Source organism: Schistocerca gregaria, chromosome 4, assembly GCF_023897955.1.
Source record: "Schistocerca gregaria isolate iqSchGreg1 chromosome 4, iqSchGreg1.2, whole genome shotgun sequence".
Classification (NCBI taxonomy): Eukaryota; Metazoa; Arthropoda; class Insecta; order Orthoptera; family Acrididae; genus Schistocerca; species Schistocerca gregaria.
Genome location: NC_064923.1, coordinates 109,887,859 through 109,903,608, shown reverse-complemented (window position 1 = coordinate 109,903,608; position 15,750 = coordinate 109,887,859). Strand labels below are relative to the sequence as shown.

The 15,750-nt window shown below is 46.5% G+C and overlaps 1 protein-coding gene and 1 pseudogene across 1 annotated transcript in view; one reads left to right on the top strand and one right to left on the bottom strand.

Moving 5' to 3' along the window:
- LOC126267344 (RNA-binding protein Raly-like) overlaps positions 1-15,750 on the top strand; it is a 953,265-nt gene that overhangs the window by 215,581 nt on the left and 721,934 nt on the right. The window lies entirely within an intron of this gene.
- On the bottom strand, positions 5,300-5,416 carry LOC126268423 (5S ribosomal RNA; annotated as a pseudogene).

Sequence of the window (15,750 nt, the reverse complement as noted above, 5' to 3'; positions counted from 1 at the left end):
TCAATGTTGAGGCGTATCAAAGCTGTTATTACGGCCAGAGGTGGTTGTTCTAGGTACTGTTTTCTCAGGAGTTATGCACCCGAACTGCGTTAAAATGTAATCACATGACAGTTCTAGTATAATATATTTTTCCAATGAATATCCGCTTATCATCTGCAATTTTAATGTCGAGTAGTGCATGCCCTGCTTTACTAGTGCTGCCATCTGCTGTCTATGAGCCATTATTGCACTTTGATGTCCATCAATGTGACTGGAGCGTGTATGATCGCAATACAGATTCGGCAAAAGCACGATCCGCGGAAAGTAATCATCCACCCTACTGTCTAAGACTGACGTACACACAGGAAATTTGGATACTGTATACACTTGCGCCGTAGAGAGAAAGATACTGTCTGTGTTTAGTTTGATTAGAGCTTCGACGATGCCTTCTTTTATTGTAGTCTGTAGCTGGAGTAAGCTGTGAAAGCCAACAAAGCTACAGTGGGCGAGGGACACGGTGGCATCGGCGCTTGGATACGGCGCGTGTTTAACGTGACGCACAAGTGAACTGCGTAGCTTGTCAATACCGCAGCCCGAGGGCCGACGCGAGTGCTTGCGTGGTTTTGCCGGTCATTCCGCGGAGTGGTGAGCGCCGCTAATATTGGCATTGTAGCCGCGTCCATCTGTCGCGGCCGATCTAGCGGATTGCCGACCAACGTGCGTCTAAGGGAAACCTCCACAATACGCTCCCATTGCCAGTGCGATAATCTTTCTTCTGTTCTTTTCGGACGTAGTATATTTCAGTTCTTTTTTTTCATATCATCTTGTTAGGTAGATATTCTTCGCACGCTTCAAATAAAGCTCCTGGAAGCTGAGTTACGCAGTAGTCGTCAGCCAGTTGTGTTTCTAAAAACACTTGTTCAAACTGTTTACCGTTTGATTACAGTGCCCATTCTTCTGAACTACGCGACATTCTACACTGTTGAAAGAATTAGGGGATCAGGTGAGACATTCACGTATGGTAACGTGTTTTATTCAGATATCAGTTACAAAGTTCCACTGGACTGGAAGAAGGCCCAGGTCATACCAATTTATAAAAAGGGTAGAAAATCGGATGCACATAATTACCGGCCAATGTCACTGACATCGATTTGTTGTAGAACCATGCAACATATTTCGTGTTCAGATATAACTTTCTACACTCTGAGAAGCTCATCTGCAGAAACCAGTACGGTTTTAGAAAACAGCGGTCAAGCGAGACACAGCTGGCACTCTTTGTGCATGATATACAACAGCCTCTAGATACCGGCTCCCAGGTTCATGCCATATTCCTCCACATTCCAAAGACGTTCGCCTCAGTTCCACACTGTCGCTTGCTACAAAAAGTGTTCGCTTGCGGTCTATCCAATGACGTATGCGTTTGGATAGAAAGTTTTCTAATAGACAGGGAGCAGTATGTCGTCCTGAACGGGATAACTTCAACAGAGACAAGAGTAACATCACGTGTGCCCCCGGGCAGAGTAATAGGTCCTCTGCTTTTTACGATTTACATAAACGATCGGGTTGATGGTATTGACAGCGGCTTTAGACTGTTTGTCCATGATGCTGTAGTCTACAGGAAAGCAGTATCACACGGAAGTTGTGAACTAATCAATGAGGATTTGCAGAAAATAAATGCGTGGTGTAATGACTGGCAGTTATCTCTCAATATTGGCAAGAGTAATCTACTGCGTATAACAAGGCGAAAGTCCCCATTAATGTATGAGTACAAAATAAATGATCACTCTTGGGAAGCGGCAACATTAGTGAAGAATCTTGGTGTGCCTATTCGAAATGATCTCAATTGGAATGATCAGATTACCCAAGTAACGGGCAAGGCGAACTGTAGAATGCGGTTTATTGGTAGAATCCTCAAGCGATACAGTCCTTCAACAAAGGAAATAACTTCCAATACGTTAGTTCGTTAGTCTTAGAGTATTGTTCGTCCGTATGGGACACTTACCATTTGGGTCTGATTCAAGAGCTTGAGAAGGTCCAAAGAAGACCGACAAGGTTCGTGATGGTACATTGGTACATTTACCCATCGGGAGAGCGTTATAAATCTCAAAGGAAGTTTGAAGTGGGACACACTTGCAGATAGACGACGGGCTAAACAGAAAGGGTGCCCACTAAATTCCGAAATCCAATCTTCGCCGAGGAAGTACGTATATTTTTACCATCAACTTTAAAATCGCGTAATGATCATCATTCATCATTCAAAGATAAGGGAGCCCGTACTGAGGCATTCAGAGGGTCGTTTTTCCCTAGCGTGATCCTCGAGTGGAAGAGAGGGGGGGGGGGGGGGGGATATGACGCGAATTGTGCCCTCCACCACACACAGCTTGGTGGCTAGCGGGGTATATATGTAGATGTATGTAGATGTAGAATTATAGTTTCTGTGAGATACAGTGCGATATTTTGCTATCTCAAATCTTTACTTGAGGTTCACGAAGCATTTACGTAGAGCGATGCAGCATGGGGCTACTATAGTTGCTCTCTAATATGGTGTTTGATCACCTCGGACGGCCAGCACAGATTCACACCTGCGTGTACAGTATGAGGTTCACAGTGAGGGACTGATGGATATTTGGCCATTCTTCCATGAGTGCAATATCTAGCTCTGCAACTGTTGTGGGAGATGTTGGTCTGGCTGCAATGCGTCTGCCAAGTGCATCCCAGACGTGTTCAATCTGGTTTAAGCCCGATGAATAAGATGACCATTCCGCACGATGGAGAGGCCTACTGTCCATCTTCCGACATCGTATGTTCCGCGAATAGTCAAACAACACATTACTTCCTCTTACATACACAATGTGCTCCAAAGTATCGGGACACCTCCAGAAACATATGTTTTTCAGGTGCATTGTGGTGCCACCTACTGCCAGGTATTGCATATCAGCGACCTCGTCATTACACATCGTGAGAGCAGAATGGGACGTTCCACCGAATTCACGGACTTAGAACGTGGTTAGGTGATTGGGTGTCACTTGTGTCATACGTTTGTTCGCGAGGTTTCCACACTACAAAACATCCCTAGCTCGACTGTTTCCGATGTGATAGTGAAATGGAAACGTTATGGGACACGTGCAGCACGAAAGCGTACAGGCCGACCTCGTCTATTGACTGCCACAGATCACCGACAGTTGAAGACTGTCGTAATGTGTAATAGGCAGACATCTATCCAGACTATCACATAGGAATTCCAAACTGCATCAGGATTCACAGCAAGTAGTATGACAGTTAGGTGGGAGGTGAGAAAACTTGGATTTCATGACCGAGCGGCTGCTCATCAGGCCACACATCACGCCGGTAAATGCCAAACGACGCCTCGCTTGATGTAACAAGCGCAAACATTGGACGATTGAACAGTGGAAAAACGTTGTGTGGAGTGACTAATCACGTTACACAATGTGGCGATCTGATGGCTGGGTGTGGGTAAGGGGAATTCCCTGGTGAACCTGATCTGCCAGCGTGTACAGTGCCAACAGTAAAATTCGGAGACGGTGGTGTTATGGTCTGGTCGTGTATCTCATAGAGGGGGGTTGCACCCCTTGTTGCTTTGTGTGGTGCTATCACAGCACAGGCCTACATTGATGTTATAAGCACTTTCTTGATTCCCACTGTTGAAGAGCAATTCTGGGATGGCGATTGCATCTTTCAACACGATCGAACACCTGTTCATAGTGCACGGTGTGTGGCGGAGTGGTTACACGACAGTAACAGGGACTGGCCTCCACATATCCTGACCTGAATCCTGTAGAACACCTTTGGGATATTTTGGAACACCGACTTCGTGCCAGGCCTCACTGACTGACATCGATACCTCTACTCCAGTGAAGAATGGGCTGCCATTCCCCAAGAAACCTTCCAGAACCTGACTGAACGTATGCCTGCGAGAGTGGAAGCTGTCATCAAGGGTAAGGGTGGACCAACACCATACTAAATTCCTCCATTAACTATGGAGAGCACCACAAACTTGTAAGTAATTTTCAGCCAAGTGTCCGAATACTTTTGGTCGTATAGTGTATGTTTCGTGAAACAATCAGCACGAGAAAAAAAAGAAGAAATTAGTAAATCCTCATTACACGCACCACGCATGAGTAGCACAGGGAAGTCAGGAATTTTACTAGAAGCGACGTTTCCTCCGCCACACACACCGGTATCCAATATTAAAGCAACAAACTGCTATTTCGCAGTCCTGTGTCTGATTCACTATGTAATCAAACAAACTATCAACAGATGTCGTTACGATCGGGTTCTGCACGGAAGCTCCCATTCCTACCAACGGACAACCACGCCAGAAATGACTTCAGGGCACCTATAAGGCAGGGTAGTGTTTGCAGGGTAGTCTCACATCCAAAATCGCGGAGTACATAGTCACAGACGGTACAGCATGCGCCAGACAAGACGACTACGGGCACTCTGCTGTCGAGGACCATAGTGGAAGCAGGAGAGTCGCAAACTGATGTGGCCTGATGCCTTAATGTGAATCGTTCTGTTGTTTCTCGGATGAGGCGACGGATTATAGAGACCTAAACTGTGACACGGAGACCAGGACAGAGCTGACCACGCCATATAGAGTGGACCGTTATTTGGGTGTAAGGGAATGACGGTACCGCCTTACCAATGCACTGCAAGCTGCACCCGGACCTCGCCGCACTCCATGGACGTGTTGTAGCAAGGCAAACAGTATACAGAAGGCTTCAACAGAGTGGCCTTTAGTGTCGGAGACCTGCTGTATGTTTATCTCTGGCCTGAACATCTAGAGTGGAGCTGTCAGCTTGACATCTGGACAGTCATACAGTAGACCCCTGTTTTTTCACAGATGAGTCTCGATTTGGCCTGGAGAGTGATTTTCGACCGATTCGTATCTGGAAGGCACGTGGAACACGATTTCTGGACCGACACATAGTGGAAAGAGACGGATATCGAGGAAGATCCCTAATGGTGTGAGCAGGGATCATGTCGACCACTCGAACACCTCATGAAACTCTATAGGTGAATCAGCAAGACTTAAAGTGCTGGCAGGTACCGTGAGGAGATCACGGGAGGTGCTTTGGGCCCAGACTTCATATCAAAGCACTCCGTCTTAAGGCCACAAGTGGCCCATCAGGACCGTCCGACCACCGTGTGATCCTCAGTCGATGATGGGGATAGGAGGGGCATGTGGTCTGCACACCACTCTCCCGGTCGTTGTGATGGTTGTCTTTTACCGGAGCCGCTACTATTCCGTCGACTATCTCCTCAGTTGGTATCACGAGGCTGAGTGAATCCCGAAAAATGGCAACAGCGCATGGCGGCCGGATGGTCACCCATCCAAGTGGCGGCCACGTCCGACAGCGCTTAACTTCGGTGATCTCACGGGAACCGGTGTATCCACTGCGGCAAGGCCGTTGCCAGACTTCGTATTAATGGACGATAATGTTCGATCACATGGAAGAAAGGTGGTTGATGTTTTTGAGGAAATGGAAGGCATTGCACGCATGGCGTGACCTGCTCGTTCTTCCGATTTGAATCCCATGGAGCATATCTGGGACGCACTAGGGAGACGTGTTGCATCGACCACCAATCACCCTCCATGAGTTGTGAGCAGCTCTGCAGGAAGAATGGGAGTTATTTCCTCAACATGAGATTGATGACGTCATCAACAGCATGTTCCGATCGTTGTCAGATTTACACTGGTGCCTGAGATAGTCACACACCATATTGTGCACATTAACCAGTTGTCAGTATGTGTAAGAAACTAAAAGCATTTTTGGATACCGTTACGCATGTTGCTGTTGATTACGTTTTGTATTCTTTACGTTGTCTCTACTTTAGTATGACCTATTTGTACTGTTTTTGACAAAATAAACGTAACCTTGCAAAATTTCCATTTGTTGCTTTAATTTTGGAAACAAATAGAGTTTTTGGAATATTGAAGTAGATAGATGCAAATGTACACTCCTGGAAATGGAAAAAAGAACACATTGACACCGGTGTGTCAGACCCACCATACTTGCTCCGGACACTGCGAGAGGGCGTCTTCTGCTGACGCCCCAACATCGTGCAGCCCGCCTCCAGTGGTGTCGCGACAGGCGTGAATGGAGGGACGAATGGAGACGTGTCGTCTTCAGGGATGAGAGTCGCTTCTGCCTTGGTGCCAATGATGGTCGTATGCGTGTTTGGCGCCGTGCAGGTGAGCGCCACAATCAGGACTGCATACGACCGAGGCACACAGGGCCAACACCCGGCATCATGGTGTGGGGAGCGTTCTCCTACACTGGCCGTACACCTCTGGTGATCGTCGAGGGGACACTGAATAGTACATCGAAACCGTCATCGAACCCATCGTTCTACCATTCCTAGACCGGCAAGGGAACTTGCTGTTCCAACAGGACAATGCACGTCCGCATGTATCCCGTGCCACCCAACGTGCTCTAGAAGGTGTAAGTCAACTACCCTGGCCAGCAAGATCTCCGGATCCGTCCCCCATTGAGCATGTTTGGGACTGGATGAAGCGTCGTCTCACGCGGTCTGCACGTCCAGCACGAACGCTGGTCCAACTGAGGCACCAGGTGGAAATGGCATGGCAAGCCGTTCCACAGGACTACATCCAGCATCTCTACGATCGTCTCCATGGGAGAATAGCAGCCTGCATTGCTGCGAAAGGGCGATATACACTGTACTAGTGCCGACATTGTGCATGCTCTGTTGCCTGTGTCTATGTGCCTGTGGTTCTGCCAGTGTGATCATGTGATGTATCTGACCCCAGGAATGTGTCAATAAAGTTTCCCCTTCCTGGGACAATGAGTTCACGGTGTTCTTATTTCAATTTCCAGGAGTGTAGATCAAACAGCCATTGGCGCTCTTCCTGTTTACAGAACTGGCAGCAGAACAACAGCGTTTTAAGTAGGGTTTTGAAGAAGAGCATACTCGTATTAAGCATCTACACATTTGCAGTACATTGTGTGGTGGCCAGCGCAAAATTTACTGAATTTCCGTTTACACGCAGAATTTGCTTCCATCGTTTATGAAGGAATTCATGCATGGCGGTTCTCTTTCAGTGGTATTATTCAGTACATCAAGAGAGACACTATGAAACTCAGCAATGTTTCGAACGGCAATCATTTTCTTGCCTGAAACGAAGGCGAAAGAAAGTAATTTGCAACTAAGACTGGAAGATAGTACTGTGATGTCACACGGTTTACATTTCATACGACTATACAGGAGAAACAGCAAACACACAGAGAAGAGAACGATTTTAAATTAATAGAAGCGCAAATTGACTACAAATACAAGGCTTGGAGATTATGAAATGAAAGAAAATTTGTGGAGTTGAAAGCCTTAATTATCTATTACATCACCTACCTATGATCACATATTTTGAGCAGCCGTGGTTTATTCTCTTAGTCCAAAGACCCTACGTTCTAAATAATGCAAACAGAGACAGTACGTACCAATGAAAAACCAACAGCCGACGAAATAGCTTTACAGATGTTCCAGAAAATTTGAACCATGTAAACCCACTGTTTTTTGGACGCCGAAACACCTCGTCATTTGCCGTAATTTGTCAATGCCGTAATTTATCAATGCCGCAATTTGTCGGGAAAAGCTGCAGAAGTTGTGGCTGACTATTTAAGCGAGGCGAAAATGTCACTGCGAAAACAAGTACTGACTTTAATTTAAGGAACTAAATAGCTCACAATGCCCAAACTGGAGAAGCTAGGTAATTACAGACTGACAACAGAGAGAGAAAAGTAATAAATCTCTAAACTTTTAATACATAAAGGCCTCCATGAAAGTATTTGTATGTAGTGCACCCTTGTACGGCAGCGAAATGTGAAGAATTCAGGCAGTAAGAGAATGTCGTGCTACAGAAGAGTACTGAATACTAGGTGCCTAAACAGTATCATTAATGAATAGGTATTAAATCGATTTGGAGGGAGAGAGGAAATTTGCGGCACAACTTGGCTAAAAGAATGGCAGTTCATGACTCATCAAGGATCTTTCAGTTTTTTTGGGGGGGAGGGGGGGAGGTAAGAGGTGGACAGGGTGAAAAGTTTTAGAGGAATAGCAGGACACGACTACAGCAAGCAGGATCGAGTGTATCTACATTGCATCAGTTTTGTAGAAATGTAGACGATTGCACAGGAGAAACTATTGTGAAGAACCACATCAAAACAATGGTCAGCACGTACAGGATGGTAGCAGTTTCAGTGCTGGTATTTTTATATTTGAATGAGGACAGTGCACTGAGCTACATTACATCAAAACTTACTTCATTTCCAAGTCAATAATTAGAAATTATTAGGAGTAGTACGTTTTTAGGTTGATTAGTTCCTTCAAGTACATATGGCAAGAGCTAGCCATTAACGCTCATTTTGTGCTGGGCAGCAGGTCCGGTGTTGAAGCTTGGATGCACGGACGAAAAACGGGTAGACTATTCTGACAGGTGTACTCCACTGAGTGTGGCAGTTACGACGATGCAGAAAGCATAATGTGGTCAATTATGTGATGTGTTTACAGGAGGACTGTTAGACACAGAGAACAGACACACTGACATCGGTAGATAATAAGATAGCAGTGACCAGAACATCTGCACCTATACCCCTTACATACCGTGTACAGGGTGTTCTGAAGTGTCACCGCGAAACCTCTAAGGGTGGTAAATCACTTCATGAGGAATAGCTTTTGTTAGAGAGAAGATTTGTATTTGTTATGCACTGCGAGGCAGCAAGGATTACGCAATGTGTGTGGTTCGTAAGTAATGTGCGATCTGCCTATCATCCAATTACCGGCTCTGAAAGGTTGTAGGCCCAGGAAAACAGAACTTCGCTATACGCTCTAAACTATCACTCTCTGCAAGGAGAGACATATCCTTACGGTTGTCCTGATGAAAACCACTCTCATCAATTTACTCGTGTAGGTACTTGCCTGCCCACCTATTTGGTGAGCCCTGTTACTTCGGTGAAATCTCGTCGGTCCAGGTTCAGCGAATGTTAAACGAAACGTCGCCAGGAAGAGTAAGTGAACATTTTATCTCTAACATGTGTCGTTCCCCATGAAAAGATCTAGCACTCCTAGATTTTTATCGCCAAGGCTTCAAAACACCCAACATCCAGCAAGAAGTGTATCCGACTAGTTAATAGCCGTTCTCAAGAACTGTAACACATCACTTCTATCTAGTTGTGAGTAGGCCGGCCCGTGTGACCGAACGGTTCTAGGTTAGAATCCTGCCTCGGGCATTGATGTGGGCGGTTAGTTAGGTTTAAGTACACTACTGGCCATTAAAATTGCGACACCACGAAGATGACGTGCTACAGACGCGAAATTTAGCCGACAGGAAGAAGATGCTGTGATATGCAAATTATTAGCTTTTCAGAGCGTTCACACAAGGTTGGCGCCGGTGGCGACATCTACAACGTGCTGACACGAGGAAAGTTTCCAACCAATTTCTCATGCACAAAAAGCAGCTGACCGGCGTTGCCTGGTGAAACGTAGTTGTGATGCCTCGTGTAAGGAGAAGAAATGCCAACCATCACGTTCTCGACGTTCATGAAGGTCGGACTACAGCCTATCGCGATTGCGGTTTATAGTAACGCGACATTGCTGCTCGCGTTGGTCGAGACCCAATGACTGTTAGCAGAATATGGAATCGGTGGGTTCAGGACGGTAATAAAGAACGCCGTGCTGGATCCCAACGGCCTCGTATCGCTAGCAGCCGAGATGACAGCCATCTTATTCGCATGTCTGTAACGGATCGTGCAGCAAAGTCTCGATCCCTGAGTCAGGAAATGGGAAAGTCTGCAAAGACATCAACCATCTGCACGAACAGTTCGACGACGTTTGCAGTAGGATGGACTATCAGCTCGGAGACCACGGCTACGGTTACCCTTGACGCTGCATCACAGAGAGGAGCGCCTGCGATGGTGTACTCAACGACGAATCTGGATGCACGAATGGCAAAACGTCATTTTTTCAGATTAATCCAGGTTCTGTTTACAGCATCATGATGGTCGCATCCGTGTTTGGCGACATCGCGGTGAACGCACATTGGAAGCTTGCATTCGTCATCGCCATTATGGGCGTATCACCCGGCGTGATGGTATGGGGTGCCATTTTTTACACGTCTCGGTGACCTCTTGTTCGCACTGACGGCATTTTGAACAGTGTAAGTTACATTTCAGATGTGCTACGGCCCGTGGATCTACCCTTCATTCGATCCCTGCGAAACCCTACGTTTCAGCAGGATAATGCACTATCGCATGTTGCAAGTCCTGTACGGAGACAGAAAATGTTCGCCTGCTGCCCTGGCCAGCACATTCTCCAGATCTCTCACCAAATGCAAACGTCTGGTCAATGGTGGCCGAGCGACTGGTCGTCACAATACGCCAGTCACAACTCTTGATGAACTGTGGTATCGTGTTGAAGCTGCATGGAGTGCTGTACCTTTACATGCCATCCACGTTCTGTTTGACTCAATTCCCAGGCGTATCAAGGCCGTTATTACAGCCAAATGTGGTTGTTCTGGCCACTGATTTCTCAGGATCTATGCGCCCAAATTGCGTGAAAATGTAGTCACATATCAGTTCTAGTGTATTTGTCCAAGTAATACCCGTTTATCATCTGCATTTCTTCCTGGCGTACCAATTTTAATGGCCAGTAGTGTAGTTCTAAGTTCTAGGGGACTGGTGACCTCAGATGTTAAGTCCTATAGTCCTCAGAGTCATTTGAACAATTTTAGTTGTGAGTAGACAGCGAAAGACAATTTAATTTCGAAAATATGAATGGAAATTTTAGCGTGTGACTGTTATTCGTATTGAGTAACAAGTGGAATGGAATTCCTGCGCTGTTCTAGAGCTGACTGAACAGAGAGTTTTTGTCGCGAAATGCTTAAACAGCCCGCATTCAGCTGCTAAACCGAGAACCCCACAATTCAGTTTCCGACCATCGCCCATCTGGTCGCGGCACGCGGACACTTGTTGGTAGAAGCAGGCCCCTTCCCTTCGACGCGCCGATGGCTGTGCTTATATAGGATTCCGGGTCCGTCCGCCGTCCGTGGAATTCTCTCCCGAAAAGAATTCGATTTAAATTAGAGCGCCTTCATTTGTTACGATGTCCTGCGGGGGTGGCAGGCGTGAGTGGGTAGTGGTGGGAGTGGGGGATGTAGGGGTGGGGGTGGCGAGGACGGATCACCCCCGGACGGGGATTTATAGCCGGCTTCCGCACCATCAGATAGCGGCGACACTCTGCGCCGCCCCTTAAACGCCCCTCCATGACGACACTTGGGCCCTTCCCGCCGACAGTATTTACCCCCGCCGCTGAAAAGATCCGAGTCGTTTTTATTACCTGTGGTGGAATATTTTCTCTCTAGAAAGTAGTACATCGCGCAAACGCTTTAGTGACGGTCCATGGTGGTTATTGAGATATATACTGATAAGCCGCAACATTATGACCACTGCCCACTGCGAAGTTGGATGCCGCCTCGTGGTGTTATGGGTACGTGACACGATTACAAAAAAATGTAAGCAGAGTAGACAGGGACGGGGGATCACCCGAGCGAAGGTGTTGTGACCGTAGAAAATTTTACTTTTTATTCTTGATTTTATGACCATAATATGAATACAGGCTATATAAGAAATAGTCCACCAGGACGTAGGGACAACATAAGCGGAGGAGGCTTGACTTACTGCCAGAGGAAGCAGCGTGACTCAACCTTGCGCAATGGAAGACGCAAACACCAGGGCGATAATACGGCAAGAGAGAGTGTCAGTCACGTGCGGGAAAGAGTCGTGTGGATCCAAATTAATTTGTGTGCAGCTAGAAACGAAAGTGTCGTGTGGAACCGAAGGCATTCTTGCGCAAGCTGACCAATTAGGAACGAGAGTGTCGTGTGGAACCGTAGGCATTTTTGTGCAAACCGATCACTTAGAAATGAAAGGGTGGTCGTCATCATCATCATCATCATCATCATCAAGACTGATTATGCCTTTCAGCGTTCAGTCTGGAGCATAGCCCCCTTATAAAATTCCCCCATGTTCCCCTATTCAGTGCTAACATTGGTGCCTCTTCTGATGTTAAACCTATTACTTCAAAATCATTCTTAACCGAATCCAGGTACCTTCTCCTTGGTCTGCCCCGACTCCTCCAACCCTCTACTGCTGAACCCATGAGTCTCTTGGGTAACCTTGCTTCTCCCATGCGTGTAACATGACCCCACCATCTAAGCCTGTTCGTGTGAAAGGGTCGTGTGAAACAAATTAACTCGTTTGCACCCATGTACATGAGAAACGAAATGAAAGGCGAGGCAGCGGAATACCTAGAAGCAGAGATTCAGATGCAGATTCAGAGCCACTGCCGGTAGTTTGGAGATTTCGCAGTGAGTGGAGCCGAGTAGGACAATAGGGGCCGATACTGCTGATAAAGACTTCGACTGCGAGAAGATGGTGACAAACTCTGGTGGACACTCAGGAACTGCAGGTCAAGTAGGATTTTTATATTAAATAACTTACGGGTTTGCTGGCAGGTGACGTAGTCGACCACCGGTGGTGGACTACGTCACCTGGCAGCAAACCAGTAAGTTATTTGAACATTCCATTCGCCGGGAAAAGTTAAGGTATCACAGGATTTTTAGAGGTTCATTGCAATAGTGTTGAACAGAGGCTGTAGTCTTTCTCTCAACTACTTAGGGAGATTTCAGTGCTAACCAAGAACAAGTGATTGCTTTGTACTTCTTTCACAGAGTCCGTGAACGAGTATCTCGAAAACGGCGAAGCTGGTCAAATGTTCACGTGCTACTGTCGTCAGCACCTACGGAAAGAGGGAGAAGTGCAGTGAAACTACCAGTAGGCCTTAAATGGGTGGTCGTCAACGACTCTTCACAGAACGTGGGACTCGGAGGCTTCCGTGCTCTGCAAAGTAGGAAATATGCAGGATCTGTGGCATCTCTATCGAAAGAGCATGATGCTAGTGCACGCACAAGTGTTTCGGAGCACATCGTTCGTCGTACAGAGTTGAACACGGAGCTCCGCAGCAGGCCACTCCCGCGTGTTCATATATTGATCGAACGACATCGTCAGTTACGACTGCAGTGGATTCGGAACCATCGGGATTCGACTGTCGATCACTAGAAGCGTGTCGGCTCCTCCAATGAATCACAGTTAGGTAGACAGCAGTCTCCACATACGCGTTCACGGAGGTGAACGGCGGCACGAAATGTGCATTGCGCCACAGTAGCAGGCTGGTGGGAGTAGCATTATGCTATGGAGACATACTCCTGCTCTTGCATGGGACATGCAGTAGTAATCAACGACACGCTGACAGCTGCGAATCACCTGCAACCCTTCAGGCTTGGTGTCTTCCCCGACGGCGACCTCATCTTTCAGCAGTATAATTGTTCGTGTGTCGGAGCTAGAGCCGTGCTACAGTGGTTTGAGGAGCGTTATACTGAACTCACGTTGATGTCTCGCCGTCCAAATTCATCTCACGTTTTATCGTATGGAACCCATGAGGATCGCCAGGATCTCTATCGGGCACCATCATCGCATTCGTAAATCAGCGGCCGTTATTTGAGTGAATTAGACGGTCTGTACATATACTTTTAATGACACACACCTGCAGTAAGCTACGAACATACCTTCAGTTCCCCAATACGCAGAATCAGTGATTATTTCGTTTCAAAGATGGACAAACAAGCTATTACGCTGGTAGCCATTATGTTTTGGCTGAACACTGTAATTTTGTTGAAGCACTTCCTCTGCCAGGCACTTAAATGTCATCTACAGAGTACCCATGTATATGTACATGTAGATGTAAAATGATGTAGGTGCTTAGGTATCAGCTTATCATCATTTAAGAGTGGATGTTAAGTTTTACAAGGCTTGCATATAAATAAGACACATAATTTAGATAACATTCCTTCGGAATATGTAACACCATTGTGGACGGCAACCAAAAGACTCTTCAAGTTAATGTGTACAATCCGTGAGGCAGCTGACACACTAGGGCTGTTCTTTCCTTCATCAGGTCGTTACGAAATTACAACCACAGTGATAATCAGTTGCAACTTTGCATGACAGTCTTGTGCAGTGTCCCTAATATGATCGTCTATCGCGTCACATCGCAATTTTCAGTCCTGAGTGCGGTGGGACACGTAAAGGTGTCTAGAACATAATGTGTCCCTCCAAGCATGACCGCTTACTGAGGCATTTCGCCTGATTTCATGCAACCCATATAACGTAACTGTCATGCGTTTCCTCCTTCATGACAGTTCTCGTCCGCATGCTGCAGGTATGACAGAGGCGATTCCTGTGACGTTTTCGATGCGGAGCGTTTGATCACCACACCAGACAACCCGGTTTTATGTCCCTATGAGTTTCGTCTTCCTTCTCACATAAACCACTGGGTATGACGACAGCATCTTGCCACAGACAACGAACTGTATACCAGTATAGGGAATTGATGGAATTCACAAGCGACTGACTTTAATTACGAGGCTATTGGTACCACGTTACAGCAAATATTTATTGTGGAGTGGCTAGCTAACTGTTACAAATAAAATATTCTTGATTTTCCCCATGGGTTCTACTGCGTGAAGAAGGTAGAAAAAAAAACCCTCGTACCATCGGTGTCGGGAAAAGAATTATCCATACACTACCATACATAGAAAGGATACAGAAGATGTGGCCAGCGGTTCTAAGCCCTTCAGTATAAATCGCATTGCGCCTACGGTCGCAGTTTCGAATCCCGCCTCGGGCATGGTTCAAATGGCTCTGAGCACTATGCGACTTAACTTCTGAGGTCATCAGTCGCCTAGAACTTAGAATTAATTTAACCTAACTAACCTAAGGACATCACACACATCCATGTCCGAGGCAGCTTTCGATCCTGCGACCGTAGCGGTCGCTCGGCTCCAGACTGTAGCGCCTAGAACCGCACGGCCACTCCAACCGGCCTCGAGCATGGATGTGTGTGATGTCCTTAGGTTAGTTAGGTTCTAATTGTAGTGGACTGATGACCTCAGATGTTAAGTCGCATAGTGCCTAGAGCCATTTGAACCATTTGATACCGAAAAGGCTTCACCGTGTAGAGCTGCCTGTATAAAATATTTCTTGCGTTAAACGAGAAAGTCTGGTTTGTGCGGTTATGCAGCATCTTCATTTGAAAAAGATGGGGTGAAAGCAAATAGTATTTGCGCAAAACTATAATAATCATATAAAGTGTTAGCAGTTGGCACTTTCCGTCCATTAGCGCACACACACTACGGAATCACATTGAAATCCTTTGTCCATAGCACTCAACACTTCCTGTGAATAAAGAGCTAATTATGTTTTACAAGAACAATGTTTTGTAAATCCGTGTTGAATGTGGGTCAACACACTACTCTCTTCGACGTTACTACAACTCAGTTACACGGATTTGCATTACACTGTTAGCGAAAAGGTGAAATATGGTTCTACATTTACCAATGCAGTCCCTTTCACAGAGACACTAGAAAGTTCACTGGGAACAATACAGCTGCACCTTGTGGGTCACTGGCGGCGCAGTACGCAGAAATCCCCCGAAGCTGTTTATTTTCCACAAGGTGTATTGAGACTGCGCGGATTATATTCATGAGTTAGTAATAATGCTAGCACAAGGAACGCTTATGGACAGGCTTTAGGTAAATCTCTGCTCACCCTTCTACACCGCTTGGGTGGAAACTGATCCTGCGTCATCCTGTACGACAGCTTCCCGTCCAGTTGTCATAAG